Genomic DNA, 19715 nt, shown 5'->3' on the forward strand with positions numbered 1-19715 from the left:
TTTTCCCCATTCATTCAAAAATGGTGCCAAACGGTTGCAAATGCTCCCCTGAGAGGTTTGGCGGTCGAAACAGAAGTCTTTTTATCACAGGACAAAAAATCAGCCCTCAACAACATAACCAGCGGAAAAAAGATTTTATTGAAAAAATCCCTAAGCCCGGGGGTCACAATTTCATCAAAAATCTGACTTTTCCCCATTCATTCAAAAATGGTGCCAAACGGTTGCAAATGCTCCCCTGAGAAGTTTAGCGCTCGAAACAGAAGGCTTTTTATCACAGGACAAGAAATCAGCCCTCGAAAACTTATCCGGCGGAAAAAGATTGTTTTGATAAAATCCCTAAGCCCCGGGATCACAATTTCAGCAAAAATCTGACTTTTTCCATTTCATTCAAAAATGGTGCCAAACGGTTGCAAATGCTCCCCTGAGAGGTTTGGCGGTCGAAACAGAAGGCTTTTTATCACAGGACAAGAAATTAGCCCTCAACAACATAACCAGCGGAAAAAGATTTTATTGAAAAAATCCCTAAGCCCCGGGGTCACAATTTCAGCAAAAATCTGACTTTTGGCAATACACTCCAAAATGGTGCCAAACGGTTGCAAATGCTCCCCTGAGAGGTTTGGCGGTCGAAACAGAAGGCTTTTTATCACAGGACAAGAAATCAGCCCTCAACAACTTAACCGGCAGAAAAAGATTTTTTGAAAAAATCCCTAAGCCCCGGGGTCACAATTTCAGCAAAAATCTGACTTTTCCCCATTCATTCAAAAATGGTGCCAAACAGTTGCAAATGCTCCCCTGAGAGGTTTGGCGGTCGAAACAGAAGGCTTTTTATCACAGGAAAAGAAATCAGCCCTCAACAACATAACCAGCGGAAAACGATTTTATTGAAAAAATCCCTAAGCCCCGGGGTCACAATTTCAGCAAAAATCTGACTTGATCCAATTCATTCAAAAATGGTGCCAAACGGTTGCAAATGCTCCCCTGAGAGGTTTGACGGTCAAAACAGAAGGCTTTTTATCACAGGACAAGAAATCTGCCCTCGAAAACTTAACCGGCGGAAAAAGATTTTATTGTAAAAATCCCTAAGCCCCGGGGTCACAATTTCAGAAAAATCTGACTTTTTCCCATTCATTCAAAAATGGTGCCAAACGGTTTCAAATGCTCCCCTGAGAGGTTTGGCGGTCGAAACAGAAGCTTTTTATCACAGGACAAGAAATCAGCCCTTGAAAACTTATCCGGCGGAAAAAGATTTTTTTGAAAAAATCCCTAAGCCCCGGGGTCACAATTTCAGCAAAAATCTGACTTTTTCCAATTCATTCAAAAATGGTGCCAAACGGTTGCAAATGCTCCCCTGAGAGGTTTGGCGGTTGAAACAGAAGGCTTTTTATCACAGGACAAGAAATCAGCCCTCAACAACATTACCAGCGGAAAAGGATTTTATTGAAAAAACCCCTAAGCCCCGGGGTCACAATTTCAGCAAAAATCTGACTTTTTCCCATTCATTCAAAAATGGTGCCAAACGGTTGCAAATGCTCCCCTGAGAGGTTTGGCGGTCGAAACAGAAGGCTTTTGGCAATACACTCCAAAATGGTGCCAAACGGTTGCAAATGCTCCCCTGAGAGGTTTGGCGGTCGAAACAGAAGGCTTTTTATCACAGGACAAAAAATCAGCCCTCAACAACTTAACCGGCAGCAAAAGATTATTTGAAAAAATCCCTAAGCCCCGGGGTCACAATTTCAGCAAAAATCTGACTTTTTCCAATTCATTCAAAAATGGTGCCATGCGGTTGCAAATGCTCCCCTGAGAGGTTTGTCGGTCGAAACAGAAGGCTTTTTATCATAGGACAAAATATCAGCCCTCAACAACTTAACCGGCAGAAAAAGATTTTTTGAAAAAATCCCTAAGCCCCGGGGTCACAATTTCATCAAAAATCTGACTTTTCCCCATTCATTCAAAAATGGTGCCAAACGGTAGCAAATGCTCCCCTGAGAAGTTTAGCGCTCGAAACAGAAGGCTTTTTATCACAGGACAAGAAATCAGCCCTCAACAACATAACCAGCGGAAAAAGATTTTTTTGAAAAAATCCCTAAGCCCCGGGGTCACAATTTCATCAAAAATCTGACTTTTTCCAATTCATTCAAAAATGGTGCCAAACGGTTGCAAATGCTCCCCTGAGAGGTTTGACGGTCAAAACAGAAGGCTTTTTATCACAGGACAAGAAATCTGCCCTCGAAAACTTAACCGGCGGAAAAAGATTTTATTGTAAAAATCCCTAAGCCCCGGGGTCACAATTTCAGCAAAAATCTGACTTTTTCCCATTCATTCAAAAATGGTGCCAAACGGTTTCAAATGCTCCCCTGAGAGGTTTGGCGGTCAAAACAGAAGCTTTTTATCACAGGACAAGAAATCAGCCCTTGAAAACTTATCCGGCGGAAAAAGATTTTTTTGAAAAAATCCCTAAGCCCCGGCGTCACAATTTCAGCAAAAATCTGACTTTTTCCAATTCATTCAAAAATGGTGCCAAACGGTTGCAAATGCTCCCCTGAGAGGTTTGGCGGTTGAAACAGAAGGCTTTTTATCACAGGACAAGAAATCAGCCCTCAACAACATTACCAGCGGAAAAGGATTTTATTGAAAAAACCCCTAAGCCCCGGGGTCACAATTTCAGCAAAAATCTGACTTTTTCCCATTCATTCAAAAATGGTGCCAAACGGTTGCAAATGCTCCCCTGAGAGGTTTGGCGCTCGAAACAGAAGGCTTTTGGCAATACACTCCAAAATGGTGCCAAACGGTTGCAAATGCTCCCCTGAGAGGTTTGGCGTTCGAAACAGAAGGCTTTTTATCACAGGACAAAAAATCAGCCCTCAACAACTTAACCGGCAGCAAAAGATTATTTGAAAAAATCCCTAAGCCCCGGGGTCACAATTTCAGCAAAAATCTGACTTTTTCCAATTCATTCAAAAATGGTGCCAAACGGTTGCAAATGCTCCCCTGAGAGGTTTGTCGGTCGAAACAGAAGGCTTTTTATCATAGGACAAAAAATCAGCCCTCAACAACTTAACCGGCAGAAAAAGATTTTTTGAAAAAATCCCTAAGCCCCGGGGTCACAATTTCATCAAAAATCTGACTTTTCCCCATTCATTCAAAAATGGTGCCAAACGGTTGCAAATGCTCCCCTGAGAAGTTTAGCGCTCGAAACAGAAGGCTTTTTATCACAGGACAAGAAATCAGCCCTCAACAACATAACCAGCGGAAAAAGATTTTTTTGAAAAAATCCCTAAGCCCCGGGGTCACAATTTCATCAAAAATCTGACTTTTCCCCATTCATTCAAAAATGGTGCCAAACGGTTGCAAATGCTCCCCTGAGAAGTTTAGCGCTCGAAACAGAAGGCTTTTTATCACAGGACAAGAAATCAGCCCTCGAAAACTTATCCGGCGGAAAAAGATTGTTTTGAAAAAATCCCTAAGCACCGGGGTCACAATTTCAGCAAAAATCTGACTTTTGGCAATACACTCCAAAATGGTGCCAAACGGTTGCAAATGCTCCCCTGAGAGGTTTGGCGGTCGAAACAGAAGGCTTTTTATCACAGGACAAAAAATCAGCCCTCAACAACTTAACCGGCAGCAAAAGATTTTTTGAAAAAATCCCTAAGCCCCGGGGTCACAATTTCAGCAAAAATCTGACTTTTTCCATTTCATTCAAAAATGGTGCCAAACGGTTGCAAATGCTCCCCTGAGAGGTTTGGCGGTCGAAACAGAAGCTTTTTATCACAGGACAAGAAATCAGCCCTTGAAAACTTATCCGGCGGAAAAAGATTTTTTTGAAAAAATCCCTAAGCCCCGGGGTCACAATTTCAGCAAAAATCTGACTTTTTCCAATTCATTCAAAAATGGTGCCAAACGGTTGCAAATGCTCCCCTGAGAGGTTTGGCGGTCGAAACAGAAGGCTTTTGGAAATACTCTCCAAAATGGTGCCAAACGGTTGCAAATGCTACCCTGAGAGGTTTGGCGGTCGAAACAGAAGGCTTTTTATCACAGGACAAAAAATCAGCCCTCAACAACTTAACCGGCAGCAAAAGATTATTTGAAAAAATCCCTAAGCCCCGGGGTCACAATTTCAGCAAAAATCTGACTTTTCCCCATTCATTCAAAAATGGTGCCAAACGGTTGCAAATGCTCCCCTGAGAAGTTTAGCGCTCGAAACAGAAGGCTTTTTATCACAGGACAAGAAATCAGCCCTCGAAAACTTATCCGGCGGAAAAAGATTGTTTTGAAAAGATCCCTAAGCCCCGGGGTCACAATTTCAGCAAAAATCTGACTTTTTCCAATTCATTCAAAAATGGTGCCAAACGGTTGCAAATGCTCCCCTGAGAGGTTTGGCGGTCGAAACAGAAGGCTTTTTATCACAGGACAAAAAATCAGCCCTCAACAACTTAACCGGCAGCAAAAGATTTTTTGAAAAAATCCCTAAGCCCCGGGGTCACAATTTCAGCAAAAATCTGACTTTTTCCATTTCATTCAAAAATGGTGCCAAACGGTTGCAAATGCTCCCCTGAGAGGTTTGGCGGTCGAAACAGAAGGCTTTTTATCACAGGACAAGAAATCAGCCCTCAACAACATAACCAGCGGAAAAGGATTTTATTGAAAAAACCCCTAAGCCCCGGGGTCACAATTTCAGCAAAAATCTGACTTTTTCCCATTCATTCAAAAATGGTGCCAAACGGTTGCAAATGCTCCCCTGAGAAGTTTAGCGCTCGAAACAAAAGGCTTTTTATCACAGGACAAGAAATCAGCCCTCAACAACATAACCAGCGGAAAAAGATTTTATTGAAAAAATCCCTAAGCCCCGGGGTCACAATTTCATCAAAAATCTGACTTTTTCCCTTTCATTCAAAAATGGTGCCAAACGGTTGCAAATGCTCCCCTGAGAAGTTTAGCCCTCGAAACAGAAGGCTTTTTATCACAGGACAAGAAATCAGCCCTCGAAAACTTATCCGGCGGAAAAAGATTGTTTTGAAAAAATCCCTAAGCCCCGGGATCACAATTTCAGCAAAAATCTGACTTTTGGAAATGCACTTCAAAATGGTGCCAAACGGTTGCAAATGCTCCCCTGAGAGGTTTGGCGGTCGAAACAGAAGGCTTTTTATCACAGGACAAAGAATCAGCCCTCAACAACTTAACCGGCAGCAAAAGATTTTTTGAAAAAATCCCTAAGCCCCGGGGTCACAATTTCAGCAAAAATCTGACTTTTCCCCATTCATTCAAAAATGGTGCCAAACGGTTGCAAATGCTCCCCTGAGAAATTTAGCGGTCGAAACAGAAGGCTTTTTATCACAGAACAAGAAATCAGCCCTCAACAACATAACCAGCACAAAAAGAGTTTTTTGAAAAAATCCCTAAGCCCCGGGGTCACAATTTCAGCAAAAATCTGACTTTTCCCCATTCATTCAAAAATGGTGCCAAACGGTTGCAAATGCTCCCCTGAGAGGTTTAGCGGTCGAAACAGAAGGCTTTTTACCACAGGACAAGAAATCAGCCCTCAACAACATAACCAGCAGAAAAAGATTTTTTGAAAAAATCCCTAAGCCCCGGGGTCACAATTTCAGCAAAAACCTGACTTTTTCCACTTCATTCAAAAATGGTGCCAAACGGTTGCAAATGCTCCCCTGAGAGGTTTGGCGGTCGAAACAGAAGGCTTTTTATCACAGGACAAGAAATCAGCCCTCAACAACATAACCAGCGGAAAAAGATTTTTTGAAAAAATCCCTAAGCCCCGGGGTCACAATTTCAGCAAAAATCTGACTTTTGGCAATACACTCCAAAATGGTGCCAAACGGTTGCAAATGCTCCCCTGAGAGGTTTGGCGGTCGAAACAGAAGGCTTTTTATCACAGGACAAGAAATCAGCCCTCAACAACGTAACCGGCAGCAAAAGATTTTTTGAAAAAATCCCTAAGCCCCGGGGTCACAATTTCAGCAAAAATCTGACTTTTCCCCATTCATTCAAAAATGGTGCCAAACGGTTGCAAATGCTCCCCTGAGAAGTTTAGCGGTCGAAACAGAAGGCTTTTTATCACAGGACAAGAAATCAGCCCTCAACAACATAACCAGCAGAAAAAGATTTTTTTGAAAAAATCCCTAAGCCCCGGGGTCACAATTTCAGCAAAAACCTGACTTTTTCCACTTCATTCAAAAATGGTGCCAAACGGTTGCAAATGCTCCCCTGAGAGGTTTGGCGGTCGAAACAGAAGGCTTTTTATCATAGGACAAAATATCAGCCATCTTCAACTTAACCGGCAGAAAAAGATTTTTTGAAAAAATCCCTAAGCCCCGGGGTCACAATTTCAGCTAAAATCTGACTTTTTCCATTTCATTCAAAAATGGTGCCAAACGGTTGCAAATGCTCCCCTGAGAGGTTTGGCGGTCGAAACAGAAGGCTTTTTATCACAGGACAAGAAATCAGCCCTCAACAACATAACCAGCGGAAAAAGATTTTTTGAAAAAATCCCTAAGCCCCGGGGTCACAATTTCAGCAAAAATCTGACTTTTGGCAATGCACTCCAAAATGGTGCCAAACGGTTGCAAATGCTCCCCTGAGAGGTTTGGCGGTCGAAACAGAAGGCTTTTTATCACAGGACAAGAAATCAGCCCTCAACAACGTAACCGGCAGCAAAAGATTTTTTGAAAAAATCCCTAAGCCCCGGGATCACAATTTCAGCAAAAATCTGACTTTTCGAAATACACTTCAAAATGGTGCCAAACGGTTGCAAATGCTCCCCTGAGAGGTTTGGCGGTCGAAACAGAAGGCTTTTTATCACAGGACAAGAAATCAGCCCTCAACAACATAACCAGCGGAAAAAGATTTTATTGAAAAAATCCCTAAGCCCCGGGGTCACAATTTCATCAAAAATCTGACTTTTCCCCATTCATTCAAAAATGGTGCCAAACGGTTGCAAATGCTCCCCTCAGAAGGTTTGCGCTCGAAACAAAAGGCTTTTTATCACAGGACAAGAAATCAGCCCTCGAAAACTTATCCGGCGGAAAAAGATTGTTTTGAAAAAATCCCTAAGCCCCGGGATCACAATTTCAGCAAAAATCTGACTTTTCGAAATACACTTCAAAATGGTGCCAAACGGTTGCAAATGCTCCCCTGAGAGGTTTGGCGGTCGAAACAGAAGGCTTTTTATCACAGGACAAGAAATCAGCCCTCAACAACATAACCAGCGGAAAAAGATTTTATTGAAAAAATCCCTAAGCCCCGGGGTCACAATTTCATCAAAAATCTGACTTTTCCCCATTCATTCAAAAATGGTGCCAAACGGTTGCAAATGCTCCCCTGAGAGGTTTAGCGGTCGAAACAGAAGGCTTTTTACCACAGGACAAGAAATCAGCCCTCAACAACATAACCAGCAGAAAAAGATTTTTTGAAAAAATCCCTAAGCCCCGGGGTCACAATTTCAGCAAAAATCTGACTTTTGGCAATACACTCCAAAATGGTGCCAAACGGTTGCAAATGCTCCCCTGAGAGGTTTGGCGGTCGAAACAGAAGGCTTTTTATCACAGGACAAAGAATCAGCCCTCAACAACGTAACCGGCAGCAAAAGATTTTTTGAAAAAATCCCTAAGCCCCGGGGTCACAATTTCAGCAAAAATCTGACTTTTTCCATTTCATTCAAAAATGGTGCCAAACGGTTGCAAATGCTCCCCTGAGAGGTTTGGCGGTCGAAACAGAAGCTTTTTATCACAGGACAAGAAATCAGCCCTTGAAAACTTAGCGGGCGGAAAAAGATTTTTTTGAAAAAATCCCTAAGCCCCGGGGTCACAATTGCAGCAAAAATCTGACTTTTTCCAATTCATTCAAAAATGCTGCCAAATGGTTGCAAATACTCCCCTGAGAGGTTTGGCGGTCGAAACAGAAGCTTTTTATCACAGGACAAGAAATCAGCCCTCAACAACTTAACCGGCGGAAAAAGATTTTATTGAAAAAATCCCTAAGCCCCGGGGTCACAATTTCAGCAAAAATCTGACTTTTTCCCATTCATTCAAAAATGGTGCCAAACGGTTCCACATGCTCCCCTGAGAGGTTTGGCGGTCGAAACAGAAGCTTTTTATCACAGGACAAAAAATCAGCCCTCAACAACTTAACCGGCAGAAAAAGATTTTTTGAAAAAATCCCTAAGCCCCGGGGTCACAATTTCAGCAAAAATCTGACTTTTGGCAATTCATTCAAAAATGGTGCCAAGCGGTTGCAAATTCTCCCCTGAGAGGTTTGGCGGTCGAAACAGAAGGCTTTTGGCAATACACTCCAAAATGGTGCCAAACGGTTGCAAATGCTCCCCTGAGAGGTTTGGCGGTCGAAACAGAAGGCTTTTTATCACAGGACAAAAAATCAGCCCTCAACAACTTAACCGGCAGCAAAAGATTTTTTGAAAAAATCCCTAAGCCCCGGGGTCACAATTTCAGCAAAAATCTGACTTTTTCCATTTCATTCAAAATTGGTGCCAAACGGTTGCAAATGCTCCCCTGAGAGGTTTGGCGGTCGAAACAGAAGGCTTTTTATCACAGGACAAGAAATCAGCCCTCAACAAGATAACCAGCGGAAAAAGATTTTATTGAAAAAATCCCTAAGCCCCGGGGTCACAATTTCATCAAAAATCTGACTTTTCCCCATTCATTCAAAAATGGTGCCAAATGGTTGCAAATGCTCCCCTGAGAAGTTTAGCGCTCGAAACAGAAGGCTTTTTATCACAGGACAAGAAATCAGCCCTCGAAAACTTTTCCGGCGGAAAAAGATTGTGTTGACAAAATCCCGAAGCACCGGGGTCACAATTTCAGCAAAAATCTGACTTTTCCCCATTTATTCAAAAATGGTGCCAAACGGTTGCAAATGCTCCCCTGAGAAATTTAGCGGTCGAAACAGAAGGCTTTTTATCACAGGACAAGAAATCAGCCCTCAACAACATAACCAGCGGAAAAAGATTTTATTGAAAAAATCCCTAAGCCCCGGGAACACAATTTCAGCAAAAACCTGACTTTTTCCACTTCATTCAAAAATGGTGCCAAACGGTTGCAAATGCTCCCCTGAGAGGTTTGGCGGTCGAAACAGAAGGCTTTTTTATCACAGGACAAGAAATCAGCCCTCAACAACATAACCAGCGGAAAAAGATTTTATTGAAAAAATCCCTAAGCCCCGGGGTCACAATTTCATCAAAAATCTGACTTTTCCCCATTCATTCAAAAATGGTGCCAAACGGTTGCAAATGCTCCCCTGAGAGGTTTAGCGGTCGAAACAGAAGGCTTTTTACCACAGGACAAGAAATCAGCCCTCAACAACATAACCAGCAGAAAAAGATTTTTTTGAAAAAATCCCTAAGCCCCGGGGTCACAATTTCATCAAAAATCTGACTTTTCCCCATTCATTCAAAAATGGTGCCAAACGGTTGCAAATGCTCCCCTGAGAAGGTTAGCGCTCGAAACAAAAGGCTTTTTATCACAGGACAAGAAATCAGCCCTCAACAACATAACCAGCGGAAAAAGATTTTATTGAAAAAATCCCTAAGCCCCGGGGTCACAATTTCATCAAAAATCTGACTTTTTCCCTTTCATTCAAAAATGGTGCCAAACGGTTGCAAATGCTCCCCTGAGAAGTTTAGCCCTCGAAACAGAAGGCTTTTTATCACAGGACAAAAAATCAGCCCTCGAAAACTTATCCGGCGGAAAAAGATTGTTTTGAAAAAATCCCTAAGCCCCGGGATCACAATTTCAGCAAAAATCTGACTTTTCGAAATACACTTCAAAATGGTGCCAAACGGTTGCAAATGCTCCCCTGAGAGGTTTGGCGGTCGAAACAGAAGGCTTTTTATCACAGGACAAGAAATCAGCCCTCAACAACATAACCAGCGGAAAAATGATTTTATTGAAAAAATCCCTAAGCCCCGGGGTCACAATTTCATCAAAAATCTGACTTTTCCCCATTCATTGAAAAATGGTGCCAAACGGTTGCAAATGCTCCCCTGAGAAGTTTAGCGGTCGAAACAGAAGGCTTTTTATCACAGGACAAGAAATCAGCCCTCAACAACATAACCAGCAGAAAAAGATTTTTTTGAAAAAATCCCTAAGCCCCGGGGTCACAATTTCATCAAAAATCTGACTTTTCCCCATTCATTGAAAAATGGTGCCAAACGGTTGCAAATGCTCCCCTGAGAGGTTTGGCGTTCGAAACAGAAGGCTTTTTATCATAGGACAAAAAATCAGCCCTCTTCAACTTAACCGGCAGAAAAAGATTTTTTGAAAAAATCCCTAAGCCCCGGGGTCACAATTTCAGCTAAAATCTGACTTTTTCCATTTCATTCAAAAATGGTGCCAAACGGTTGCAAATGCTCCCCTGAGAGGTTTGGCAGTCGAAACAGAAGGCTTTTTATCACAGGACAAGAAATCAGCCCTCAACAACATAACCAGCGGAAAAAGATTTTATTGAAAAAATCCCTAAGCCCCGGGGTCACAATTTCATCAAAAATCTGACTTTTCCCCATTCATTCAAAAATGGTGCCAAACGGTTGCAAATGCTCCCCTGAGAAGTTTAGCCCTCGAAACAGAAGGCTTTTTATTACAGGACAAGAAATCAGCCCTCGAAAACTTATCCGGCCGAAAAAGATTGTTTTGAAAAAATCCCTAAGCCCCGGGATCACAATTTCAGCAAAAATCTGACTTTTCCCCATTTATTCAAAAATGGTGCCAAACGGTTGCAAATGCTCCCCTGAGAAATTTAGCGGTCGAAACAGAAGGCTTTTTATCACAGGACAAGAAATCAGCCCTCAACAACATAACCAGCACAAAAAGAGTTTTTTGAAAAAATCCCTAAGCCCCGGGATCACAATTTCAGCAAAAACCTGACTTTTTCCACTTCATTCAAAAATGGTGCCAAACGGTTGCAAATGCTCCCCTGAGAGGTTTGGCGTTCGAAACAGAAGGCTTTTTATCATAGGACAAAAAATCAGCCCTCTTCAACTTAACCGGCAGAAAAAGATTTTTTGAAAAAATCCCTAAGCCCCGGGGTCACAATTTCAGCTAAAATCTGACTTTTCCCCATTCATTCAAAAATGGTGCCAAACGGTTGCAAATGCTCCCCTGAGAAGTTTAGCGGTCGAAACAGAAGGCTTTTTATCACAGGACAAGAAATCAGCCCTCAACAACATAACCAGCAGAAAAAGATTTTTTTGAAAAAATCCCTAAGCCCCGGGGTCACAATTTCATCAAAAATCTGACTTTTCCCCATTCATTCAAAAATGGTGCCAAACGGTTGCAAATGCTCCCCTGAGAAGGTTAGCGCTCGAAACAAAAGGCTTTTTATCACAGGACAAGAAATCAGCCCTCAACAACATAACCAGCGGAAAAAGATTTTATTGAAAAAATCCCTAAGCCCCGGGGTCACAATTTCATCAAAAATCTGACTTTTTCCCTTTCATTCAAAAATGGTGCCAAACGGTTGCAATTGCTCCCCTGAGAAGTTTAGCCCTCGAAACAGAAGGCTTTTTATCACAGGACAAGAAATCAGCCCTCGAAAACTTATCCGGCGGAAAAAGATTGTTTTGAAAAAATCCCTAAGCCTCGGGATCACAATTTCAGCAAAAATCTGACTTTTGGAAATACACTTCAAAATGGTGCCAAACGGTTGCAAATGCTCCCCTGAGAGGTTTGGCGGTCGAAACAGAAGTCTTTTTATCACAGGACAAAGAATCAGCCCTCAACAACTTAACCGGCAGCAAAAGATTTTTTGAAAAAATCCCTAAGCCCCAGCGTCACAATTTCAGCAAAAATCTGACTTTCCCCCATTCATTCAAAAATGGTACCAAGCGGTTGCAAATTCTCCCCTAAAAAGTTTGGCGGTCGAAATAGAAGGCTTTTTATCACAGGACAAGAAATCAGCCCTCAACAACATAACCAGCGGAAAAAGATTTTTTTGAAAAAATCCCTAAGCCCCGGGGTCACAATTTCAGCAAATTCTGACTTTTTCCATTTCATTCAAAAATGGTGCCAAACGGTTGCAAATGCTCCCCTGAGAGGTTTGGCGTTCGAAACAGAAGGCTTTTTATCACAGGACAAGAAATCAGCCCTCAACAACTTAACCGGCGGAAAAAGATTTTATTGAAAAAATCCCTAAGCCCCGCGGTCACAATTTCAGCAATAATCTGACTTTTTCCAATTCATTCAAAAATGGTGCCAAACGGTTTCAAATGCTCCCCTGAGAGGTTTGTCGGTCGAAAGAGAAGGCTTTTTATCATAGGACAAAAAATCAGCCCTCAACAACTTAACCGGCAGAAAAAGATTTTTTGAAAAAATCCCTAAGCCCCGGGGTCACAATTTCAGCAAAAATCTGACTTTTTCCATTTCATTCAAAAATGGTGCCAAACGGTTGCAAATGCTCCCCTGAGAGGTTTGGCGGTCGAAACAGAAGGCTTTTTATCACAGGACAAGAAATCAGCCCTCAACAACATAACCAGCGGAAAAAGATTTTATTGAAAAAATCCCTAAGCCCCGGGGTCACAATTTCATCAAAAATCTGACTTTTTCCCATTCATTCAAAAATCGTGCCAAACGGTTGCAAATGCTCCCCTGAGAAGTTTAGCGCTCGAAATAGAAGGCTTTTTATCACAGGACAAGAAATCAGCCCTCGAAAACTTATCCGGCGGAAAAAGATTGTTTTGAAAAAATCCCTAAGCCCCGGGATCACAATTTCAGCAAAAATCTGACTTTTGGCAATACACTCCAAAATGGTGCCAAACGGTTGCAAATGCTCCCCTGAGAGGTTTCGCGGTCGAAACAGAAGGCTTTTTATCACAGGACAAAGAATCAGCCCTCAACAACTTAACCGGCAGCAAAAGATTTTTTGAAAAAATCCCTAAGCCCCGGGGTCACAATTTCAGCAAAAATCTGACTTTTCCCCATTTATTCAAAAATGGTGCCAAACGGTTGCAAATGCTCCCCTGAGAAATTTAGCGGTCGAAACAGAAGGCTTTTTATCACAGGACAAGAAATCAGCCCTCAACAACATAACCAGCACAAAAAGAGTTTTTTGAAAAAATCCCTAAGCCCCGGGATCACAATTTCAGCAAAAATCTGACTTTTTCCACTTCATTCAAAAATGGTGCCAAACGGTTGCAAATGCTCCCCTGAGAGGTTTGGCGTTCGAAACAGAAGGCTTTTTATCATAGGACAAAAAATCAGCCCTCTTCAACTTAACCGGCAGAAAAAGATTTTTTGAAAAAATCCCTAAGCCCCGGGGTCACAATTTCAGCTAAAATCTGACTTTTTCCATTTCATTCAAAAATGGTGCCAAACGGTTGCAAATGCTCCCCTGAGAGGTTTGGCGGTCGAAACAGAAGGCTTTTTATCACAGGACAAGAAATCAGCCCTCAACAACATAACCAGCGGAAAAAGATTTTATTGAAAAAATCCCTAAGCCCCGGGGTCACAATTTCATCAAAAATCTGACTTTTTCCCATTCATTCAAAAATCGTGCCAAACGGTTGCAAATGCTCCCCTGAGAAGTTTAGCCCTCGAAACAGAAGGCTTTTTATTACAGGACAAGAAATCAGCCCTCGAAAACTTATCCGGCGGAAAAAGATTGTTTTGAAAAAATCCCTAAGCCCCGGGATCACAATTTCAGCAAAAATCTGACTTTTCCCCATTTATTCAAAAATGGTGCCAAACGGTTGCAAATGCTCCCCTGAGAAATTTAGCGGTCGAAACAGAAGGCTTTTTATCACAGGACAAGAAATCAGCCCTCAACAACATAACCAGCACAAAAAGAGTTTTTTGAAAAAATCCCTAAGCCCCGGGATCACAATTTCAGCAAAAACCTGACTTTTTCCACTTCATTCAAAAATGGTGCCAAACGGTTGCAAATGCTCCCCTGAGAGGTTTGGCGTTCGAAACAGAAGGCTTTTTATCATAGGACAAAAAATCAGCCCTCTTCAACTTAACCGGCAGAAAAAGATTTTTTGAAAAAATCCCTAAGCCCCGGGGTCACAATTTCAGCTAAAATCTGACTTTTTCCATTTCATTCAAAAATGGTGCCAAACGGTTGCAAATGCTCCCCTGAGAGGTTTGGCGTTCGAAACAGAAGGCTTTTTATCATAGGACAAAAAATCAGCCCTCTTCAACTTAACCGGCAGAAAAAGATTTTTTGAAAAAATCCCTAAGCCCCGGGGTCACAATTTCAGCAAAAATCTGACTTTTTCCATTTCATTCAAAAATGGTGCCAAACGGTTGCAAATGCTCCCCTGAGAGGTTTGGCGGTCGAAACAGAAGGCTTTTTATCACAGGACAAGAAATCAGCCCTCAACAACATAACCAGCGGAAAAAGATTTTATTGAAAAAATCCCTAAGCCCCGGGGTCACAATTTCATCAAAAATCTGACTTTTTCCCATTCATTCAAAAATCGTGCCAAACGGTTGCAAATGCTCCCCTGAGAAGTTTAGCGCTCGAAATAGAAGGCTTTTTATCACAGGACAAGAAATCAGCCCTCGAAAACTTATCCGGCGGAAAAAGATTGTTTTGAAAAAATCCCTAAGCCCCGGGATCACAATTTCAGCAAAAATCTGACTTTTGGCAATACACTCCAAAATGGTGCCAAACGGTTGCAAATGCTCCCCTGAGAGGTTTGGCGTTCGAAACAGAAGGCTTTTTATCATAGGACAAAAAATCAGCCCTCTTCAACTTAACCGGCAGAAAAAGATTTTTTGAAAAAATCCCTAAGCCCCGGGGTCACAATTTCAGCTAAAATCTGACTTTTTCCATTTCATTCAAAAATGGTGCCAAACGGTTGCAAATGCTCCCCTGAGAAGTTTAGCGCTCGAAACAAAAGGCTTTTTATCACAGGACAAGAAATCAGCCCTCAACAACATAACCAGCGGAAAAAGATTTTATTGAAAAAATCCCTAAGCCCCGGGGTCACAATTTCATCAAAAATCTGACTTTTCCCCATTCATTCAAAAATGGTGCCAAACGGTTGCAAATGCTCCCCTGAGAAGTTTAGCCCTCGAAACAGAAGGCTTTTTATTACAGGACAAGAAATCAGCCCTCGAAAACTTATCCGGCGGAAAAAGATTGTTTTGAAAAAATCCCTAAGCCCCGGGATCACAATTTCAGCAAAAATCTGACTTTTCCCCATTTATTCAAAAATGGTGCCAAACGGTTGCAAATGCTCCCCTGAGAAATTTAGCGGTCGAAACAGAAGGCTTTTTATCACAGGACAAGAAATCAGCCCTCAACAACATAACCAGCGGAAAAAGATTTTATTGAAAAAATCCCTAAGCCCCGGGGTCACAATTTCATCAAAAATCTGACTTTTTCCCATTCATTCAAAAATCGTGCCAAACGGTTGCAAATGCTCCCCTGAGAAGTTTAGCGCTCGAAATAGAAGGCTTTTTATCACAGGACAAGAAATCAGCCCTCGAAAACTTATCCGGCGGAAAAAGATTGTTTTGAAAAAATCCCTAAGCCCCGGGATCACAATTTCAGCAAAAATCTGACTTTTGGCAATACACTCCAAAATGGTGCCAAACGGTTGCAAATGCTCCCCTGAGAGGTTTCGCGGTCGAAACAGAAGGCTTTTTATCACAGGACAAAGAATCAGCCCTCAACAACTTAACCGGCAGCAAAAGATTTTTTGAAAAAATCCCTAAGCCCCGGGGTCAAAATTTCAGCAAAAATCTGACTTTTCCCCATTTATTCAAAAATGGTGCCAAACGGTTGCAAATGATCCCCTGAGAAATTTAGCGGTCGAAACAGAAGGCTTTTTATCACAGGACAAGAAATCAGCCCTCAACAACATAACCAGCACAAAAAGAGTTTTTTGAAAAAATCCCTAAGCCCCGGGATCACAATTTCAGCAAAAATCTGATTTTTTCCACTTCATTCAAAAATGGTGCCAAACGGTTGCAAATGCTCCCCTGAGAGGTTTGGCGTTCGAAACAGAAGGCTTTTTATCATAGGACAAAAAATCAGCCCTCTTCAACTTAACCGGCAGAAAAAGATTTTTTGAAAAAATCCCTAAGCCCCGGGGTCACAATTTCAGCTAAAATCTGACTTTTTCCATTTCATTCAAAAATGGTGCCAAACGGTTGCAAATGCTCCCCTGAGAGGTTTGGCGGTCGAAACAGAAGGCTTTTTATCACAGGACAAGAAATCAGCCCTCAACAACATAACCAGCGGAAAAAGATTTTATTGAAAAAATCCCTAAGCCCCGGGGTCACAATTTCATCAAAAATCTGACTTTTTCCCATTCATTCAAAAATCGTGCCAAACGGTTGCAAATGCTCCCCTGAGAAGTTTAGCCCTCGAAACAGAAGGCTTTTTATTACAGGACAAGAAATCAGCCCTCGAAAACTTATCCGGCGGAAAAAGATTGTTTTGAAAAAATCCCTAAGCCCCGGGATCACAATTTCAGCAAAAATCTGACTTTTCCCCATTTATTCAAAAATGGTGCCAAACGGTTGCAAATGCTCCCCTGAGAAATTTAGCGGTCGAAACAGAAGGCTTTTTATCACAGGACAAGAAATCAGCCCTCAACAACATAACCAGCACAAAAAGAGTTTTTTGAAAAAATCCCTAAGCCCCGGGATCACAATTTCAGCAAAAACCTGACTTTTTCCACTTCATTCAAAAATGGTGCCAAACGGTTGCAAATGCTCCCCTGAGAGGTTTGGCGTTCGAAACAGAAGGCTTTTTATCATAGGACAAAAAATCAGCCCTCTTCAACTTAACCGGCAGAAAAAGATTTTTTGAAAAAATCCCTAAGCCCCGGGGTCACAATTTCAGCTAAAATCTGACTTTTTCCATTTCATTCAAAAATGGTGCCAAATGGTTGCAAATGCTCCCCTGAGAGGTTTGGCGTTCGAAACAGAAGGCTTTTTATCATAGGACAAAAAATCAGCCCTCTTCAACTTAACCGGCAGAAAAAGATTTTTTGAAAAAATCCCTAAGCCCCGGGGTCACAATTTCAGCAAAAATCTGACTTTTTCCATTTCATTCAAAAATGGTGCCAAACAGTTGCAAATGCTCCCCTGAGAGGTTTGGCGGTCGAAACAGAAGGCTTTTTATCACAGGACAAGAAATCAGCCCTCAACAACATAACCAGCGGAAAAAGATTTTATTGAAAAAATCCCTAAGCCCCGGGGTCACAATTTCATCAAAAATCTGACTTTTTCCCATTCATTCAAAAATCGTGCCAAACGGTTGCAAATGCTCCCCTGAGAAGTTTAGCGCTCGAAATAGAAGGCTTTTTATCACAGGACAAGAAATCAGCCCTCGAAAACTTATCCGGCGGAAAAAGATTGTTTTGAAAAAATCCCTAAGCCCCGGGATCACAATTTCAGCAAAAATCTGACTTTTGGCAATACACTCCAAAATGGTGCCAAACGGTTGCAAATGCTCCCCTGAGAGGTTTGGCGTTCGAAACAGAAGGCTTTTTATCATAGGACAAAAAATCAGCCCTCTTCAACTTAACCGGCAGAAAAAGATTTTTTGAAAAAATCCCTAAGCCCCGGGGTCACAATTTCAGCTAAAATCTGACTTTTTCCATTTCATTCAAAAATGGTGCCAAACGGTTGCAAATGCTCCCCTGAGAAGTTTAGCGCTCGAAACAAAAGGCTTTTTATCACAGGACAAGAAATCAGCCCTCAACAACATAACCAGCGGAAAAAGATTTTATTGAAAAAATCCCTAAGCCCCGGGGTCACAATTTCATCAAAAATCTGACTTTTCCCCATTCATTCAAAAATGGTGCCAAACGGTTGCAAATGCTCCCCTGAGAAGTTTAGCCCTCGAAACAGAAGGCTTTTTATTACAGGACAAGAAATCAGCCCTCGAAAACTTATCCGGCGGAAAAAGATTGTTTTGAAAAAATCCCTAAGCCCCGGGATCACAATTTCAGCAAAAATCTGACTTTTCCCCATTTATTCAAAAATGGTGCCAAACGGTTGCAAATGCTCCCCTGAGAAATTTAGCGGTCGAAACAGAAGGCTTTTTATCACAGGACAAGAAATCAGCCCTCAACAACATAACCAGCGGAAAAAGATTTTATTGAAAAAATCCCTAAGCCCCGGGGTCACAATTTCATCAAAAATCTGACTTTTTCCCATTCATTCAAAAATCGTGCCAAACGGTTGCAAATGCTCCCCTGAGAAGTTTAGCGCTCGAAATAGAAGGCTTTTTATCACAGGACAAGAAATCAGCCCTCGAAAACTTATCCGGCGGAAAAAGATTGTTTTGAAAAAATCCCTAAGCCCCGGGATCACAATTTCAGCAAAAATCTGACTTTTGGCAATACACTCCAAAATGGTGCCAAACGGTTGCAAATGCTCCCCTGAGAGATTTCGCGGTCGAAACAGAAGGCTTTTTATCACAGGACAAAGAATCAGCCCTCAACAACTTAACCGGCAGCAAAAGATTTTTTGAAAAAATCCCTAAGCCCCGGGGTCACAATTTCAGCAAAAATCTGACTTTTCCCCATTTATTCAAAAATGGTGCCAAACGGTTGCAAATGATCCCCTGAGAAATTTAGCGGTCGAAACAGAAGGCTTTTTATCACAGGACAAGAAATCAGCCCTCAACAACATAACCAGCACAAAAAGAGTTTTTTGAAAAAATCCCTAAGCCCCGGGATCACAATTTCAGCAAAAATCTGACTTTTTCCACTTCATTCAAAAATGGTGCCAAACGGTTGCAAATGCTCCCCTGAGAGGTTTGGCGTTCGAAACAGAAGGCTTTTTATCATAGGACAAAAAATCAGCCCTCTTCAACTTAACCGGCAGAAAAAGATTTTTTGAAAAAATCCCTAAGCCCCGGGGTCACAATTTCAGCTAAAATCTGACTTTTTCCATTTCATTCAAAAATGGTGCCAAACGGTTGCAAATGCTCCCCTGAGAGGTTTGGCGGTCGAAACAGAAGGCTTTTTATCACAGGACAAGAAATCAGCCCTCAACAACATAACCAGCGGAAAAAGATTTTATTGAAAAAATCCCTAAGCCCCGGGGTCACAATTTCATCAAAAATCTGACTTTTTCCCATTCATTCAAAAATCGTGCCAAACGGTTGCAAATGCTCCCCTGAGAAGTTTAGCCCTCGAAACAGAAGGCTTTTTATTACAGGACAAGAAATCAGCCCTCGAAAACTTATCCGGCGGAAAAAGATTGTTTTGAAAAAATCCCTAAGCCCCGGGATCACAATTTCAGCAAAAATCTGACTTTTCCCCATTTATTCAAAAATGGTGCCAAACGGTTGCAAATGCTCCCCTGAGAAATTTAGCGGTCGAAACAGAAGGCTTTTTATCACAGGACAAGAAATCAGCCCTCAACAACATAACCAGCACAAAAAGAGTTTTTTGAAAAAATCCCTAAGCCCCGGGATCACAATTTCAGCAAAAACCTGACTTTTTCCACTTCATTCAAAAATGGTGCCAAACGGTTGCAAATGCTCCCCTGAGAGGTTTGGCGTTCGAAACAGAAGGCTTTTTATCATAGGACAAAAAATCAGCCCTCTTCAACTTAACCGGCAGAAAAAGATTTTTTGAAAAAATCCCTAAGCCCCGGGGTCACAATTTCAGCTAAAATCTGACTTTTTCCATTTCATTCAAAAATGGTGCCAAACGGTTGCAAATGCTCCCCTGAGAGGTTTGGCGTTCGAAACAGAAGGCTTTTTATCATAGGACAAAAAAT

Source organism: Podarcis cretensis (assembly GCF_951804945.1).
Source record: "Podarcis cretensis genome assembly, chromosome: 11".
In the NCBI taxonomy this organism is placed as follows: Eukaryota; Metazoa; Chordata; class Lepidosauria; order Squamata; family Lacertidae; genus Podarcis; species Podarcis cretensis.